The sequence below is a fragment of the Drosophila subpulchrella genome, chromosome 3R, assembly GCF_014743375.2.
Source record: "Drosophila subpulchrella strain 33 F10 #4 breed RU33 chromosome 3R, RU_Dsub_v1.1 Primary Assembly, whole genome shotgun sequence".
Lineage (NCBI taxonomy): Eukaryota > Metazoa > Arthropoda > Insecta > Diptera > Drosophilidae > Drosophila > Drosophila subpulchrella.
The window spans coordinates 8,233,538-8,242,890 of record NC_050609.1 but is presented as its reverse complement, the minus strand read 5'-3'; the positions used below and the strand labels follow the sequence as shown (position 1 = coordinate 8,242,890).

Below are 9,353 nucleotides of genomic sequence, written 5' to 3'. Positions count from 1 at the left end.
GCGCCAAGATCTCTGCACAACTGCTGCAAACGCCGAAATATTTCCGAATTTTATATGTGCCAAGAACTAGACGAAAATTAAAAATATCATAATTCGAGTGGGATAATAAAATTGTGCAGCGGAAGTGCAGAAATATATTTAACGTAGACAGACAAATAAAATTGCATAATATTAGTGTGTAAAAGATAATTTATTACTTAACGTAGTCTGACGAATTTTCGAATATTTCTAACTTGAAGTGATAAAACTGAGAATTGTTATAGTGCATAGAATCATCAAAATTTAAAGAACTGTCATTTCCGAGCTATTGACTCAGAGGTGAATATAATCTTTCTTGCCTTAAAAATATGAAATTGATAAATTAATTTAATTAGCATAGTGTATGTACACATTTTTGAACAATTTACAAATTCCAATTTTAAAAGCTTAGCACGATTAAGTCTTTAATTACCTAATTTCGTAAAAATATGATATTCTTTTTCGAAAAGAGCTCGCCAAGTATTTAATAACCCAGCAGGAAATTAGTTTTAGCATCGGGTATTATTATCCACATATCTTTCATCGGCTGGAAAAAGTTCTACAATTTTCAAATACCATAGGTTTTAACCAAAGAACAAAATAACTTAAGCTTTTTGCTTACACACAGTGCCCACTAAAATTAATGTTCAGATTCCTGAGAGTAAAACACTTGATAAATATTTTCTACAAAATGCCGACGGGCATAAGAAATCTATTTTAAATAGATATTTTACACGGTGAATAGATTCGAATTGAAATTGAAGCAATGTTTATGCCAAACTTTCACACGTTTCAGCGCCAGTGCTAAAATAAAATGAAATCGAAATACAATAAAAATCGAAAATTAAGTAAACATGCCCTTTTACTAAAAATAGTGATACCAACCGAATTTCTGGCGCTGTAGGATGTGGATTGGACAAAAAGAAAAAGAGCAACATTAATTTGTTAACTTTTTTCTTGCAAGCGATTGGCGTAAGCAAACAAAACCGAAGAGAAATGTGCGTAAAGAAAATGTTGGGAAAATAAACAAAAAACGAGAAAACTGTGCTAAAAAAAATTTAGACAAATGATGAGTGCGAGAGGCTTTGAGGTTAGATTTATGGGAAAATAAAATTTCCAATAGAAAATGCTTGGCTGAGAAAAAAAGCTAAAGAAATGCATGGCATGGAAACGAGAGCGATCGAGGACGCCAATGCCGGGCCCCAAAATAGCATAGTCAGTTCTTTTTTAAATTTGCCATTTATTTTCTTTATGTTTATTTTACCTTTTTGTGTACTTTCCTTTCTATTTTTTTTTTGCCAAACAGACAAAAGCGTGTCAGAATTTTGATGTATGTATTTGCTTGAAATGAACTCTTGTGTGCAGCGAATTGAACGTTTGTCGGCTCGAGAACAGTCATAAAAACTATGATATAATATGGCAAAGCTACAACAACGAGGAAACAATAAAACTGCTTAATTAACCTACCAAAAAAGTAAAAAGAAGCCGAATGAAAGCAGCTTGCAATAAAAAATTGTGATATATGCAAGGCATAAACAGAAAATTATAAAAATACACCAGCAATTTGACAATAAAAACCCAAAAAAAGAAAACAGAACTGCGAACAATAAAATATGTATTAAATATGTAAAATATAAATAAATAGCAGACAACACTAAAATAATAACTGTGGCACATGTGGGCCGATCCAAGTGCTTCTGTCTGGGGAAATATTTTCATTTGGATTTATTAGCTGCGACTATACAGCTTCGGTTTGACTTACATATCTCAGATACATGTGCAAATGTATCAAGATATTTCTCAAGAATTTTCATCTTCCTCTTCGTGTGACATTTTTTTTGAGCTCTTGGAATTAGTAGAACAGCCGGCGACAAATAAATAAATGTTTTGAATGGGCAAAAAAGTGAGAGCAAACCAAAACCAAAGGCGTTAATTTTTTGCAAGCATCTCTGAGCCGTACATAAATAACAAAAAAATGTTCGAGCTAAATGGTGGGTGTTAAAATGTAATAAATCTGGATTTGCATAGTGCAATGGTATGCGATTGGGAACCACTTTTGGGGCGGTCCAAATAACACGATAGATTGCCTGCGGAAAAGCGTTAATAGACATATCCAAAGTGTTGTATTTGCTGACAACTACGCACATGTGGAATATATGGAAAACAAAAGCCGTCAGCAGAGTCGGCGAATGAAACGTGTCGGAAGTTGCACGACAGCAAAACACGCTGATATTCCCATAACTCTCGTTGAACATTAATATAACATTTGTCTGATTACTTGCTTTACTTGACCCGTGTTCGTGTTTATTTTTTCTCAGTCTCTTGTTTCGAAAAGGCCTTTTGTTATGGTTATTTTGCTTCAATTCAGCCGGCTCTTCCTTTGCTTCCGTTTATTGTAAGATCGATTAAATGAAGATCCTCCCCCTTCGGCAGGGCCATCAATTTTAATTATCGAACAAATTAATCAGTCGCAACTTTCGCATCATTAAGATTAATGATGCCGGTCAATGGCAACAGCAACACCAGCAGCAATATCGCCGGTACAGCAGCAACATCGCCGGTACAGCAGCAACAATAGTGGGCAAAACCAACGAATATGCAAATATGTAGCGCACTTGGCTGAACTCGAACCCGAACTTGAGTGTATCGCAAGTTGGTCGAAAAAAAAACGAAAAAAAAATCCAAGATCAGCGAGGGGATCAAAAAAGCAAACTAAATGAGCTGTGGCAAATCTGATTAGAGAGCCTATTAATTGTCTGTTTAATTAGAACTCAGATATGAAGTGGGTTTTCCCCATCACCCCCTCTCCCAATGGCCCAAATTCTAAACACCCAATCTCGTTTCGGAACAATAAATAATGTCGCTTTTTGAAAAGTGCACTGACCCCCGGCCAAAATTTTGATATGCTCAGACATGCAGACGTACTCATATGTAGAAGTGCTTATGCGGGTAATAAGTTTGCCCGACTCTGGCTGATTCATATGTCCCGTTGGCTTTTGCTGGCTTTCGGCATTCGGCATTCGGGGAATAAGTGAAACGGGAATCGCCGCCAAAATCAAATTCATAAATGCAATCGGGGGGTCAGTGACGTGCCTCAAACGTCAGCCGTCAAATGTCGACGGTTTACCGTCTACTGACGTATCTGCCAGATACAAAATGTCCAACTCGGAGGGATTCGCAATGAATAATTTATGAAATGCAGAGGAACTGCCTCCAAGATCTGAATGAATTGAATGCACAAAGGCACACAGGAAAACAAATGTTAAGATGTCAGTGCCATATTGCCATATCAATTGTTTACATATGCACTAAAAAAGAATCGATATTTTAGATCGTTTTATTTTAAAATCTTTTAACTGGAAAATATGATTTTAAAATATTAAAATATGTCATCAATTTATTGAATATCTTAACTTAGTTCCATGTTTTTCATTCATAATTTCTACAAAACCTAACAAATAAATATTATGTATGTATATATTTTAGATGCAGTATTAGTTTTAACATTCCACCAATTATCCATTTATTAATTACCAATTAATAACACATAAATATATATCAGATGTGATATTACTAATATGTTAGATTCGTTTAATTAATAAATACTGTGTAAATATATTTTAGATGTTATATTACTTATTAGTACTGATCTTATCTTATTAGTACTGATATTCTTGTATAAAAGTATGCAATTACTTAAAAGTCACTACAAAATTGGTAGCTTATCTTAGATGTATTTTTTCACAGTGCAGTTCTGACTCCGATCTGAACTCGACTTTGCTTTTGGCATGCACTTGGAGTCATGGGCATGGTCTTAACTGCAGGGCCTGCTAATGAGGCGAAGTTGCTGGAATGACTGACTGACTGCATGACTGACTGACTGACGGAGCGAGTGAAATACGAGCACGAGCCCAGTTGCTCATGCAAATTTTCAGCGATTAAAAAGCCATAACTTACTGTATCAACGCAAAGCGTTGAGGTTAATTGACAGACAACCAGACAAACTCGCCCAGACACAGATACAGAAACAACAACAGAAAGAGATATAGATACAAAGATACAAATACAGTGCTCTCAAATTAACACTGCACATAAAGTAAAACAAAAAATGACAATAATTAGAATAAATGCGATCGCTGTAGGGTTTTGCAAGGCTTTTCCGCATAGCTCGCGGAATGCAAGTCGCCAGACGGATCGACGGAGCACGTGTTCTTCAAATTTCACATCTGTTGATTCCTGGGTCTGGGTCCCAAAAGGGGGTCCCATTGAGTACTTTGCTACTGGGCTTCGCCGGAACAGAACTTAATACAAGCTCGAACTGCTGATCACCATTTCCATGGAAGTTCCTTGGCTTTGAATTCTTGACGTGACTGGTTGTCTTGCGAGATTCCCACAGACATGCTTAGTCAGGAGGAATTCAAAGGGAATGGGAACTGGAACCATTGGGTCCACTTAATCGAGGAAATCGATACGGTTACCCAAGATTGATATTCTTAGTTCCTTACTTACTATCTTTTTAACGCGATGATTGATGTGGCGCCATTCCACATCAGCGAAATGCAGTGGGGGTCCAGATCTTCCTTTTTATATGTTCTTAATGACAAGTGACTGCGACTGCGACTGCGAATGTGACAGTGACAATGACAAAGGCGCCCCCACTTGGTTCCTGAGTGACAGACAGATTGGCGAACCAGTGTTCCCGGAATGGTGATCTTCTTTCGAGATGCCCAATCCTGCACATTCCAGTAGAACAATATGAAATTCCAGAAACCAATTCGATTTGTTTGGTTTTGAAATGGGACTGAGCATTCCTATCCATTTTTTCTTAGCTCCCAGTTGCCTCTTAAAAGTGTACTTTGAACGAATCCCCACCAGGCAACCAAAGTTCTCAGCTAGCATATAAAATTAATGAATCTCACCTGCGGGCCGTCGATGTTTTCTTTTGCCCGCCACAAGTCTTAATTGCCAATGTGAATTTTCCAAACTCATAATTCTAACATGTTTTTCTAGCTTTCTATTTCCAATGGCCGAGTGTTCCTGAGTCAATGAGTCAGCCTTGGCCATTTACCTGTGAGTAACTTTAGGTATTCAGGCAGGTCTGCGTGTGTGGCGAAGGAAAATCACATAAACGTCTGACTATTTTTGTTTAATTACCCCAAATATTTCACTCATCATAACCGCGAACGTGTAAAAATAGATTTATAGCTATTTATTGACTTGATGAATTAAAATAGCCCCTGTGCTAATGACTCAAGTCAATTAATGGATGTGCACTATACTACGGTCCATTCTTGATTCACGTCACGTGAAGTTCTCGTTCAGGGGCGTAGAATCTCGATTCCCCTGAAATATGGTGTAATTGTCCCCCCTTTTAGTGGTCACTCCACTGGCGCCTTGGGAATGCAATTCGTCAAACTGCTCGTTTGGCATTCAATTGGTATTTCTGATCGACTGGCTGGGATGCCATTCAAAATAAACGACTTCGGCTGTAATTTGCCAGCGCATTGTATATGTCAAGGCGGGGAAGACCCCTCCGATATATCCAATCAAACTAACGATCGAGTCAACACAATGTTTACATGATGATGATGATGATTGGAGATGGCGACAAGGATGGGTTTGGGAATGCCAGCTCAATTGAAATGTCAGACTGGGACTTGTCGTTACTCAAATGCATAATCAGAAACAATTAAAAACTGCATTTTCCAATGCCAAGCACAACAAGATGGTTTAAGAACAATAACAGAGGAGCGTCCGCCAAACAAAAGCAAACAATACATCGTTGGCATTTCAAGTTTATTCACATTTCCTTGCAAACACACGGTGGACTTCTGCCTTCTGGTTAAATATTATTTACCCCTGTGTGTTTTTTTGTTTGTTTGTTTGCTTGCCAGCGAGAGCAAGAGGATAACACATGGTCAGCCGGCTGGCCAAGGTAGTATATCAAATATATCTCTATAGGTATCCATCAGATGTATCTTACCCGCCAAGTGCTGCATACACAAAGGCGTTGCATCAGGTATTCCGCGTGCGCACTTCCCTTCTTTGTGATATTTTTGAGTTTTGAAATATTTATGAGATACCCAACACAATGCAAACAGATATACAACATAGTCATTGTGTCATTGACACTGTCTTGTCTCCAAAGACAAGGACGTCAGTTTGGCCTGCTCTGTTTGAGATTCAGTTTCAGCGGTTCGGCGGATAAGAAAAGATCGTTAACGCAAGTGAAATAAGAACTTGTGCGGAATTCCTCGCTGTTTCTCCAACATTTGTTTATACACTCTCGCCACGGCGATTATTTAACCCAATAGAGCTTTTTAATTTGCAACCTGAGCGAACCACATAAAAAATAAACATCCAGCCTGTCCAATCCACTCGCATTCCACCGGTTGCCAGGCCATTTAGGCACATCCACACCTTGTTGCCCCGAAGAAGGCCATCTGTTCTGTGCCGAACACCACCCACCTCCCACTGGTTTCGCAGAAGAACCGCCTTTCTTTGAAGTGGGTCCAGGCGAGCAAATACGGTTAATTTACAGCCCAGAATTTAAATTTCAAACGGGTGCGCTCGCCTGCCTTCCAAAAACGAAACGGCTTTTAATTGTCTTGTGATTGAGGCTCGAATTTCGGTTTTTTTCGGATTTTTTTCGATTTTTGGACTTCGGTTTTTACGAAGGTGTGCCAGGTGCAGCCCAGAGCCTGTTTCCCACTCCTCGCCGCGGGGATTTCATCTCGAGCTGTCCAAATAAACACGCACACACTTTGTAAGCGTCGGAGAGCAAATAAATATTTGTAATTTATATGTTTTCTGGCCGCGTGGGCAACACACCGCAGATACAATAAATAAATCGGGTGTGAGAATGTGATTTTCGAAGGCATAAGGCTGAATGGAGCCAAGGTTTAAGTCAGGAAATGCACACAAACGAGTTTTCAGAACCCAAAAGCTGGGGAATTTATGGGAAACATTTAAGAAAAAGCCTTAATTTATCAACTAATTACGAGTTTGTACTGCAGCAGAGCATAATAACAAATTGCCAAATGTTCGCACATTGCTCATACGCAGTGTGTGCCCATAGAGCAATATATTGGCTTGTCTACGCTTTTCATAAGGCACGCCACTCGCAAAAGTGTGCCAAATAAATCAAAAGCAAAGCCATTAAAACGCGTATTAAATTAAACCTGAGTAAACAAACAAAACGGGCTTTAATCGAATGACAAAATAAAATTAAAAATAAAAACTCAAACCCCAAAACCCAATAGGCAGGTTACAATTTAATGGACAGTAAAATCTTTACGACGCTTTCGGGACAAGTGCAGGCTGCAAAAATCTGAGTCATCCCATGCTTCCCACGTTCCAAAATAAACAGATCGAAGTTGCACCATTTCGCATATAGACGAATGCGAACATATATCTTAGCTAATCTCTTCGATCGATCGATTGTCTTAGAGACGATGGGCGGTCGCCTGCCCAGGTCATTTTTTTCCCTGGCTTTTTTGCACAAATTTTTATATGGCAACGAAACCTAAACAAAGATGATTATTTTATAGTTTTGAAACGATCGTATATGTATATATCATGCGAATTCAAGGTTAGACCGGCAGCAATGTGCTTTTTAAGCAACATAGGAGGCCGGTGCGGCAGTAAACAAACATTGCTGCCCTCCAGATATCCACGCATCTCCCCTAGGAATTCATATACCCAAATGATCTTGAGACGGCCAACATATGGTGGGGGAAAAAAACACAAAATAAAACCAGGCGTTGTCCAGCCAGCCAGTCAGGCGACCAAAAGCCAGACGGCTGCCCGTCAAGCCAAATAAATGGAAGCCGGTCGATTCTGTCTAATGCATTTTGTAGCCCATTTTCAATTAAATTTTTGCACATTTTTCGTCTTTGGCCAAGGTTAATTGATTGAATTTGCGATGATGGCTTTCAATTGTGAATTTGAAGTTGTAAATGCACTTCAGCCAAAGGCTGATTTCAATTTAGATATACGAATGCATTTCCATGAACTATAAAGACTGCGTCTATGCGGTCATAGACGATTTTAGATTTTGTTTTTACTTTGGCTATGGTTTCAACTTGGCGCGTGGGGGATTCACCGGATGACCAGAGTTAAACAGTAGACTCAGATTTTTTCCAGGGAAGCCCACAGAAAATGATTTTAATGGCCCTGTTTTTCGCCGGCTGTTTACATGCGTTTTTATTGTTCTTTTACCATTTGTTGTTTGGCGAATTTCAAGGGCCACGCCGCATTGCGCTTCGCCTTTGTCAATTCTGGAAAAGAAAATGTGAAAAACATTTCCAGGAATTTAAAATGATCGGCTGCACATTCAAAATATTTACAAATACTTTCGCCGGTCTTGAGCAAAGTAATTCATGGTAATTTCTGTGATTTCCATTAATTGCCTGATTGCAATTGTTCTGCAGAATATTTTAATCTGCCAAGAAATTAGGAAGTATTTAAAAAATTTCTTAGGCTTAAGTTGCCTGTTTCTCTTATATAGATTTCAACGAACTCGATTTCGATTACGAATTTGATTTTGATTTTGTTTGAGGCAGTCACGCATCGCGCATGCATAACGGCCCCAAAAATCGCACGACCATAAAGTGTACAAGTTTATTTATCATTCGCCAGCAGAGGCACTGTAAACACACGCGCCCCAAATTCTACAAAGTGGAAAAGTTTTGTATTTGGAAATACAAAGTAAGAACGCCAAAATGCATGTTGCAAATCGCATATAAGGTCAGAATGGCCTGGATATAAATAATTGTGAGATGGTATAGTGGTAGAATGTAATTCAAAGCGATTTATTGATGCCTGGCTATATGATTTATTCCAAATATGAAGCTGCCAATGCGATAATTTATACTTTCGGTTATTTTTTCCCCCCTTTCCATTTGCGCATGCGCGCATACCACTTAAATCCCGTATACGACGTGCTGGCCAAAAGCGGCACAGGGCGCCAGTTTAGTCGGCCAGCACTGCAATTAAGTCATTAAATACAAATTAACAGCAAACAATTGCTGGCCAGCAGTGGCCACAGCCGTGTAATTAAGCATACGCCGCGTTGTCTGGCCAAACGTTCCACGCATTCGTCGGTTAACACCTCCGATACGATCCAATACGACACGATCCGCTGGTCAGCGGTTTACACGAGGGATTGGGATCGAAGCTGCGGCCTTCACGGGGATAGACTGAGCGGCGACAAGACGACTTTGCAGACTGAGTGTCGGCCACATAGCCATATAGCCACATTGGCATAAATTATGGCACTCGGCAAAATATAAAGCAATCGACTGACACACAAATCGCTTGTTTGTTTCCATTCC

At 39.2% G+C, this 9,353-nt stretch overlaps 1 protein-coding gene across 2 annotated transcripts in view; it reads left to right on the top strand.

Annotated features, from left to right (window-relative positions):
* LOC119561899 (A disintegrin and metalloproteinase with thrombospondin motifs 9) overlaps window positions 1-9,353 on the top strand; it is a 35,983-nt gene that overhangs the window by 15,000 nt on the left and 11,630 nt on the right. The window contains exon 1 of one of the 2 annotated variants that reach the window (XM_037875364.1): window positions 10-318. The exons of the other annotated variant lie outside the window; for it this stretch is intronic. The gene's annotated coding sequence lies outside the window, so the exon portion shown is untranslated. Of the gene's footprint in view, window positions 1-9; window positions 319-9,353 lie in introns of those variants that run through there. 2 annotated transcript variants of the gene reach the window in all.